Source organism: Rissa tridactyla, chromosome 5 (genome assembly GCF_028500815.1).
Source record: "Rissa tridactyla isolate bRisTri1 chromosome 5, bRisTri1.patW.cur.20221130, whole genome shotgun sequence".
Taxonomy (NCBI): Eukaryota; Metazoa; Chordata; class Aves; order Charadriiformes; family Laridae; genus Rissa; species Rissa tridactyla.
Window position 1 is genome coordinate 26,922,245 of NC_071470.1, and position 9,507 is coordinate 26,931,751.

The following is a 9,507-nucleotide window of genomic DNA, read 5'->3' on the forward strand; positions in this document are numbered from 1 at the left end:
TGTTTACCGAGTCTGATCTGGAAGAGTTGCTGTTGAATCTGCTCAGTGGGTTCCTGCTGTAGTTGAATCCCTGTCATTTAAGTAATGATAAAAAGGCCGGGGGGTCAGGGGCAGGGGTGGTGATGCGGATGTCTATGGGCAAAGAACAATTCACTGGCAAATCCTGCTTTTTTGTAAGAGATGGGCTTGCTAGTGCAGTGTGGGGTTTTTTGAGGGAAAGGGTGTAATTTCCTGAAGCCGCCTACCGCTATAAGTTGATTCTTTCCTGCACATCAGAGCTCGTGCACCATACCTGAAAGGGGATGTGTCGGACGAGATATTTTTTGATCCCGGGGAGACCTTGTAATACCGCTCATGCGGGATGCCTGTTAGCTAGCAACCCTGTATTAAGACTTGTTTGGATGCCTGCCTGTGGAGGTGGTTGCTCGTGCTTCAGCTTCCATTGGATTTGTTTATTGGCATATGGCCTGAGCTTTGAATTCCTTAAGGACTAATATGGTCTTTGTAGTTGGGTAGCAAATCCTGACTGCAGAACTGAAAAGATGTTCTTCTGTTGGACCAAACATTCTAGCACAGGCTGATTGTGGGTCCAGCATAGGCAGATCACAAAGGGAGTCGAAGCAGCCTGGTTGTACTGTTCTGAGGCAGGCCCCTATATTACTTGTATTTGCCCCAGACTGAAAAAGTCTTGTGCTAAACTGGGAAGTCGAGAAATAGTGTTGGGGTGGGAGCCCCTAGCTACAGCATGACTCTCGCTTTCTAACCTCAGTTGCACCCCAAAGCTTGGGTTTCTTTCACCGAGCCTTCCTTCACTGAGCATAACTTAAAATGCAAGGCCTATCATGTTTTAGGTTTTTTTTTTTTTCTAAAGTGGAAGCAAATACTGAACTCTTACTTGGCTAATAAAGCAAAAGACCTTTTCCAAAGAGAATGCAGACCTTTCTGGAGATAGCTACAGAGAAGTAGAGCGTTGCTGAGTTTAAGCTTTCTCCTCATCAACCCGCTTTGGCAAAACAATAAGGAGTAGTCATTTGCTGTCAAGGTGACTGTAAAATGTATGTGTAGGAATGGAAGCCGTTCTCTCTGTTGGACAAATGGTGATTGTTTCAGCCATCATTTTTCTTTCCCATTCTCTGTGAGCCCTCCTCTGCCTGTGACGAGAGAGAGCGTGGAGATGGCAGCTGGCGGCAGGCTGTTCTTGTGGCAAGCTATGGAGCCCTTGGCCTGCACTGGAACAGAGAAGCGGCAGGAATAGACCGAGTGGACTGTCATGAGGTCCTGACTCCCGTGGTTCCCAAATTGTGTTCTTCAGCAGTACTGTACAGATTGTAGTGACCTCAAAAGGAAATATGTGAGATACGTGACATGAATATAAAATCAGGCTGTAAGTGGGAATGCAAATTTAAAAAAAAAACCAACCAAAAAAACAAAAACACCAAGGAAAAAACCCCTTAGGTGTTGCTATATTAAGAGTTGTGTGAGTATTTTAATGCTAGTTCAAGAAGCCGTCCCCAAACATGGCTCTTCAAGCCCCATTACTCTTAAAGGTTTCTGTTTCAAGCATGAACATACTTTTGAGCGCTTAGCTGGCAGTTACTGGAAAGCGGGTTTCACTTCGCCATTACTGGCAGCTCGCCTGCTTTACAGTGAAAATGCAGCTTAATTAGGCCAGGGATAGATTTGGAGAACTAACGTGACCTGTAATTCCGCACAAGGCTGTATTGCAGGGGTTCTTCTCCCCTCCCCCTTTAACAGCGTGATTTAATCCAGGTTGCCTGTTCCATTTCTGCCACGCTTGTACAGGACATTGGCCTTCCAAGAAGCTGGTCTATACTGTCAGCCAGAAACTAGCAGCAGCTGTTCTGTGGAACATCACCAGCAAATCCTAAATGAGATCTTTAATTGGCAATGGATAAATAGAAAGGTAAAGGACACCACAAATCCATTTGGAGATGGAAGTTGTTTGTTCTGTAGAAAGTTGGATACATGATGGAATTATGGATAGACCCACAACAGATGTTCTGGCACCTCTGTTCCTCTGCTAAATGCTTTTGCTCTTGACCATTAGAGCTTCTCAGAGTGAGAGTAACTGCCCCAAAATCTTATTTACGTGAATATTTTTCTGAAGCAAAATGCCAAAGCTGTAGGATCCTTCAAGACGGAATTTAATTTTTTTGAAGCTACATTTCTAAGCAGAGAATCCAAGAATTTCTCCTACTGCATGTGTTAGTATGTCACTGCAGATACTGTTTCATGGTTGTGGCACAGGAAGGATTTGCTGATCAAACCTTTTCCCTACGATAAATTTAGCCATGGCTATCTCTGCGATGAAAGTATACTGAGGAGAAAAAGGTGCCTGCCTTGTGCCCAGGAGTGGAATGATGCAATTAACTGGCTGGGCTGAGAAAAAGTCACGAGTTCTTATATATGCAGTAGATGCTTGTGCTGAGAGTGCAAAGCTCCCTGGAGACGTGTGGGAATGAAGCTAATCACTAAAAGAATCATAGAATATCTCAAGTTGGAAGGGACCCATAAGATCATCAAGTCCAACTCCCTGCTCCTCACAGGACTACCTAAAGCTAAACCATGTGACTAAGAGCACTGTCCAGATGCTCCTTGATCTCTGACAGGCTCAGTGCTGTGACCCCTTCCCCGGGGAGCCTGTTCCAGTGACTGACCACCCTCTCAGTGAAGAACCTTTTCCTAAGGTCCAACCTGAACTTCCCCTGGCACAGCTTCATTCCGTTTCCTCGTGCCTTATTGCTGGTCACCAGAGAGAGGAGATCAGCACCTCAACCTCTGCTGGTCCCCACCCCCTATGAGGAAGTTATAGGCTGTGATGAATGAAAGCATGTCTTTTGCATACTAAGGGTAGTTCATTTGGAATACCAATGTTTTTACTGACGGGAATGCAATCAGTTGCCCCAATTCATAGACATGTTCGTGGAAGGGACGCTGAAGATCCACTTCATCCTTCCATCTGGTCTAATCTTATGTGTGAAGCAGGGCTGTGAGCTACATTAGACGAGGTGAGCTGTGTTTTGTTTTCTAGCCAAGTCTTAGAAAACTTTAAAGGATGGAGATCATGCAGCCCCTTTGAGTAATCTGTTCCAGCCAAGTTTTTCCCGCTGTCCAACCTGAGACTCCCAAGCGGTATTGTGTGGCCACTGTCCCTTGTTTACATTTTCTGTTACTAACAGGAGGAGGTTGAATGCTATGGCCTTGCTTTTGTCCCCCTGGGATGCTTCCTCAGTATCTCAGTTGGATGTTAAGTTGTTGATTGTTGCTCTTAGCCCGGTGGTCCCTTCCCCCAGCCCGCTTACCTCAGCTTCTAAGGGAGACTGCTGTAGGAGGAGGTGTCCGCAGTCCGGATGTGCCACATTCCCCCCTTCACCTCATCTGCATTGCTATCAGTGGTGAGATACATCGCTATCAAGTGGTCAAGCGTGGTTTGCCTGTGGCAAGTCTGTTGGCTGTTCCTTTGTCCCGGCAAGTATTTAGGATTGAATTCCAATGGGAAGTGCTCCTTCATCCCTCTGGGGGCTGCAGTGGAAGCGAACTAGCTCCTGTTCCCTGGGTCTTTCTTTTATTCAAAGTTGCAGCAGTGTGTTTGGTACATCAGCCTTTTTCCAGTCATCGAGGCCCTCCCATGATAAACATGATTTTTTCATGGATGATAGATAACTTATCTCGTAATCACATTGGCCAGTTATTTCAACAGCTCTGGGTGGTTCCCATCACAGCCCTATGGACTTGAATGCATCCAGTTTTCAGGTAGACCCGAGTGTTGCTTCCTCCTGGCGGCTGCCACTCTCCTCTTCAGAGCATGCCGGCGCAGGCAGCGGTCTGGGAGCAGGCCTGTCTGCAAACATCAAGGCACAAAAGCATTGAGTACTTGAGCTTTTTCTACCACCTATCACCTGGCGCCAGGTTATTTCCCCCATTTAACAACAGGCCACTGCTTTTCCTTGAAAAACTCAAAGAGAAAAAACTGCACTGTGCACTGTTATAAATATCTGAAGCACCGCCGTGTTTCTCCATTAAAGCACTGACAGGAGAAGGAACTTTATTTTTTGTGGCCTAGTTGCCTGGGTCTTGCAGGAAGCATATGGAGTTTGAGGAATATGCCTCACTTTCAAACTCATTCTGAACTTACCGTCCTTATTTCTGAAATACTCAGTCACGTAGCTGTAAGAACAATTGCGTCCTGATGAGAGATGTGTAGATTGCTGTTGGGTCGTGAAGTTCTACAGTTCACGGTTCACACCAGCTCTCTGTAAACCAAGCTGAGAGAGACACACGCAAAATGCAAGCCAGGCTTAGCTGTTCTCTTTTCCCGTTCTATAGGTTGGCTGGCAGCTGCGTATACTGCCTACGTAGCCATGAGCGTCTGCAGCAGGGTTATTTACTGTGGGTTCAGGCCAGCCAGCCTGCGCTGTGGGCAGTCAGCCCTTCCGTGTCTGTGAGTTAAACTGGTCAGTTCTGATTTCCCTTAGAGAAAGATAAAAGTCAGAAACGTGGTTTACCTCTGCCAGCAAAAGTGATTTCATCTTGGATACCCAGAAATGTTTCTCATTCCCGATTGCCTGGTCTGCATGATTGCCAGCAAGTCTATTCCACATGAACAAATGAGTCATCTGCATTTAGCAACCCCTGAAAACACGGCTTATCAGCATTATTCAGGCTGGGTTGTCAGAGGATCTGACAAGCAACCGGAGAGTTGCTTAACGTGTCAGCCAGGTCTCAGTGTTTGCCTGTTGATTTGCTTTACTCCATAAAGCTTGCAAGCATTAAAATGGGAAGGGGGGAGTCTCCTCAGGGTAGCCAGGCGTGAATATTTAGGCCAAATAAATATTAACAGGTGTCTGTGCCATGACTCTCACGCTATCAAGACAGGCCAGAAATGACACAGATTTCTAGATCGGTATATTTAACCTTTGTTTCCTGTACCCTGTTGCCTATATGCAGTTTGCAACCTATGCATGGCCTATGCAAAACTCGTGTCCAGTTCTGGGACCCCCAGTTCAAGAAGGACAGGGAACTACTGGAAAGAGTCCAGCAGAGGGCTACAAGGGCTATCAAGGGAATGGAGCACCTCTCTTATGAGGAAAGGCTGAGACACCTGCGTCTGTTTAGCCTGAGAAGACCAAGAGGAGATCTCATCAGTGCTTATCAATGTCTAAAGAGTGGGTGTCAAGAGGATGGGGCCAGACTCTTTTCACTGGTGCCTGGTGACAACCCAAGGGGCAATGGACACAGGAAATTTCATCTCAACCTCAGGAAAAACTCCTTTACTTTGAGGGTGGCAGAGCACTGGAACAGGCTGCACAGAGAGGTGGTGGAGTCTCTTTCCCTGGAGATATTCAAAACACGCCTGGATGCATTTCTGTCGCACCTGCTCTAGGTGACCCTGCTGTGGCAGTGGGATTGGACTAGCTGACCTCCGAAGGTTCCTTCCAACCTCTACAATTCTGTGATTCTATGGCTTGCTGCGTGTTTTGCCTCTGAAGGTCCATCATACGCCCACTGACCTGCTGGGGGGCAGCACTGGCTTGCTGCTGCTCTGCTCAGGTCTCGGTATCACTGTTAGTGCAGATACTCTAGAGGTGGCAATTGCACCCAGGTGTGACCCCACAAGGCAGGGCCAGTGGTTTTGGCATGGGGAAATCGTCTGGGGAGGTAGCTGCAGCCAAAGATGTTAAAGCATAAAGTACTTAGACACAGACTTTCTGCAGATTTCTCAACAGCATCTGTTTGGAGGTGGAAAACAGTCCCTTCTGCTGAGTATTTTTTATAATCTTCATGGAGAATCCATTTCCAAGCGTTTAAAAAACCAAATCTTTAGTGCGTGCAGCAGACTAAGCCATGCCTCAGTTTACAACTACAGGAACACCTGCACCATATAAAAAATGTAAAATAGAAACATCAAGGTAAGGAAGGGGTTAAGAACACACCTAATCAGATCACACATGTACATATTTGGCACTTTTAGACTTAGACAGTAAGAATGAAAATAATGCTTGTAAATGTCAAAAAATGGCTAACTAGTAGTTACAGCTTTGCAACCAGTGTTTACCACATTCTGGGGCACGGTTTGGTCACCAGCGCTGCCCTGTGCAAAGGGGGATGATATTAGAAGTCATAAAGGTTTAAAGAACATTTTTATAGTGACATGTAGTAACCTGGTGCACGTATGTCTCAGGTTGCTGGACGGAAGGCCGGCAGTGTTGGTAGGAGAGGCGCTCAGTGACAGGTTTGACCCAGGAATGAGTGACATGCTGGGGAGGGAGGGATGTCCCTGCGGTGACCTGCCAGGACAACGCTCCAGCACCAGGTGGCAGAGCAGCACTGCCAAGCGCATCTCCATCGACGGCTTTTCCCACTGTTTTCAGCTGATTGTCCTATCCAGACTGACACTTTGAAATTATTTCTGTTTCGGAAATGATTTGCCTGTTCCCGTGTGTGTTTGCGACCTGCAGCAGACACAAGATAACAAGGGGACTTTATAGCCCCGGCCAAACCTAGCTCGCATCTCGGTTGGGTCCGTACGTGCTACCCAGCTGTCTTCTGCTACGTGCTACCCAGCTGTCTTCTGCTGCTGTTCATCTACCCAGCGCTACCAGTGCGCGAGGGCCCACAGAACAGGGCAGTGTGTCTAAAGGGGGAAGAAGAGTTGACAGCAAGTCGTGACAGATCAGCATATCGCCATGCCAGCAAAGACGGCTCTTTCTATTATGTACCATATAGAAAAGGGCCACTAAGGGGGCTGGAACGTAAGCAGATAAAAAGAAATGAAGAGATGAAAAGGCAGGTGGCCTCAGAATTAGGCATTCATAATTTTTTACTATATTTATATGCCTATGTTTAAGGGCAAGTCCGTAACAATCTTTCCTTACAGGAGCAGAGAAAGTGATGCCTGATCAAACGTGAATCAAAGACAAGGTGATGGATAAGTCTTCAGTTCACAAGGCAGGAGAAAGGAGTTGATGGGAGAAGATGCATGCACTGGAGCTTTGGCACCTGTGGTCACTGTAGGGGCTGGACAGTGCTAAGAGAATCAATGAGGCGGTTGATCAGTTAAGAAAAACTCAAAGCTGAAAACAGTGGAGGTTTGATACAGAAAGAAAATATGAACAAATGTGCCTTTATTTATCAGGGGACAAGATCATATATGACTCACCAACAAAACAAGTTAAATCAATTCCTTTTTATTGTGGTCAGCATAACTTGATTAATTAATGTCTAGGTTAACAGACTTGGTGAGAGCAGAAGGAAAATCTGCAGTGTATAACAAGGCAGCAAAATCAATTGCACAAAGACCTGGGACAGGAGGTACTTGCTGACCCTACCCTGATAACCATGAATGCACGGGGAATGTCACAGCTGGACTGTGCAGGAGTCAATGACCAGCTGAGCCAACAAAGGAGTGATACGAAGGAAAGGTCTTTCAAGGTGGTTAGATTACGCCCCTTGGCAGAGGAGTGCTGTTGGGTTTTGCGGGCAGCTTACTGCAGCTTACTGCAGTGATGCTTCAGAGCCAGTCCTGCGGTGGCAATGTGCACAGGGCGCCAAAGGCAATGAGGGATGTGCCATCGGCAGATTGCTCAAGGAGCACAGGGATAGTGCCTAACCCAGAAGACAACACCTGACCTGACTTAGGTCTCCTGGTTGCATAGCTGTCTACAGGCTTCTTGGTGCCGCAGATATGCCAGAAAAACTCTGAAGCACAACAGTCCTGCTATACGGGAGATGACTGACAAAGTTGAGGCCTGCCCAGTGTTCGTTCAATATAGAAGTACCATTAAACCATTCTTGTTCTCTTTCTCACAAATGGTTAGAGCCACCAAGGAAGAGGCAGAGCTTCCACACACAGTAGTCTCCCTTGATAATGTTGTCAGTTCATCCTCTCATGTGCAGCATTTCTGGCAGGACAGAGGAGAGAGGCTGACCACCGTCAGTGATTCCAGCTACCATCTCAGTGTCCTCCCAGAACAGTTCGTTCTACTCCAAGAATACACACAGACCTACAGATCGTCTTGGGCTGGAGATCGTCTCTCTTAGCTGCAGTCTCCAGGTCTTCTCTCCATCACCAGCCTCTTTTCAAGGACCCTTTTCATAAAAGCTTATGACTCTGGGAATGCTCCTGCTTGCTCATCTCTGAAGGTGTTCAGGGGAACTCCTCTGTACCTGGTTACAGGATACCAAAAAAGAAGTGAGACCAAGGCCCACATTGGACACAAACTAACTCAGCTGAGATGGGCTGTCAAGGTCAAGTCCAAGAAAGCACGGTCAGGCACCATGATGGACCATATAGCTGCTTGATTTCCACGTCTAGTGTGAACAAGGCTCAGTGTCACAGCAGCTGGCTGAACAGCAAGGAGGAAGGTTGCCAACTGGCCCTGCTTGGACCATGGCACCCTGGTCCCTGGAGAACACGTTAGTGGGATGAGGGAGGCTGTGTCTGCCCTCACCATAACTGGGCACACACAATGGAGACGCTGGGAGAGCTAGAGGTGGGCACGTGGGCCAGGAGGCCCATGGGGAGAGCACTGGGGGCTGCGGGGTGTTCACCTGGGAACAGAAGGGGAGACAGTCTTCCTGTGCATTCAGAGGAGACTGTGTAGAGTTGTCTGGATTTGTTTACAAATCTTTTCCATCCCACCTTTTCCAGAGGATGAAAGTTTCTTCATCTGAAAGTCCACAGTTTGAGTTTGTGCTATAATCTAGAAACAAAGGTCTTTCCATGTGCCAGCAGTGCGTATTTTAAGGAAGAAGCACAGGCAGCTGCATTTTTGAGCCAGGTTCCTGTCACAGCAACAGGTGTTGGGGTGCAGGTTTTGTATGATCTGAGTTTTGCATATATTACTTCTGTTTTTCCAGAAAAAAATTATTGGGAGCTTGGAGGGATACCTGTATCATCATCTGGTATCAGTTCCCACTATTTCAGCCATTAACAAGTTCAAGGGTTTTTTACCATTTCTTCTCAACAGTGGCCCATCTGCAGAGAAGAGACATCATGGCACACCCATATGGACAAATGGCTGAGAGACCCTTTTTTAATAGCAAGTAGCAGACAAACTCCAGCTCATCCAGAGAGACTGCTCTATCTTCTCCAAGAAGTTCTTGAATTTGATGAGGTTTCCAATACTGACAATGATGAGAATCTGCTACTTTTTGCCAGGCCCTAGCAAGATCATAGCTTTTGATTAGTGTATCTTTGAAAAGGACCTCCCTAAGATCAGCCTTCCAGACCAAAAAATCAGGCCTCTGCTTCTGAAATATTTCTGGTAGACACCTGTTTTAGCCCTGATTCAGATCAGATGTATGGCTGGACGTCCATGTGGCTGCTCTCCCATTCTGCGTGCTCCACCAAGAGAAACAAGATCTCACCAGCCAGCACTCACTAGCTCCAATGTGACAGTTTTGGTTCCCAGAGGGTCTTAGCCTGTCATCAAGAGGTCCTGCTAGACCTTTGGAAATGCTGTTCCTCAGACAGAAGCTACTTAA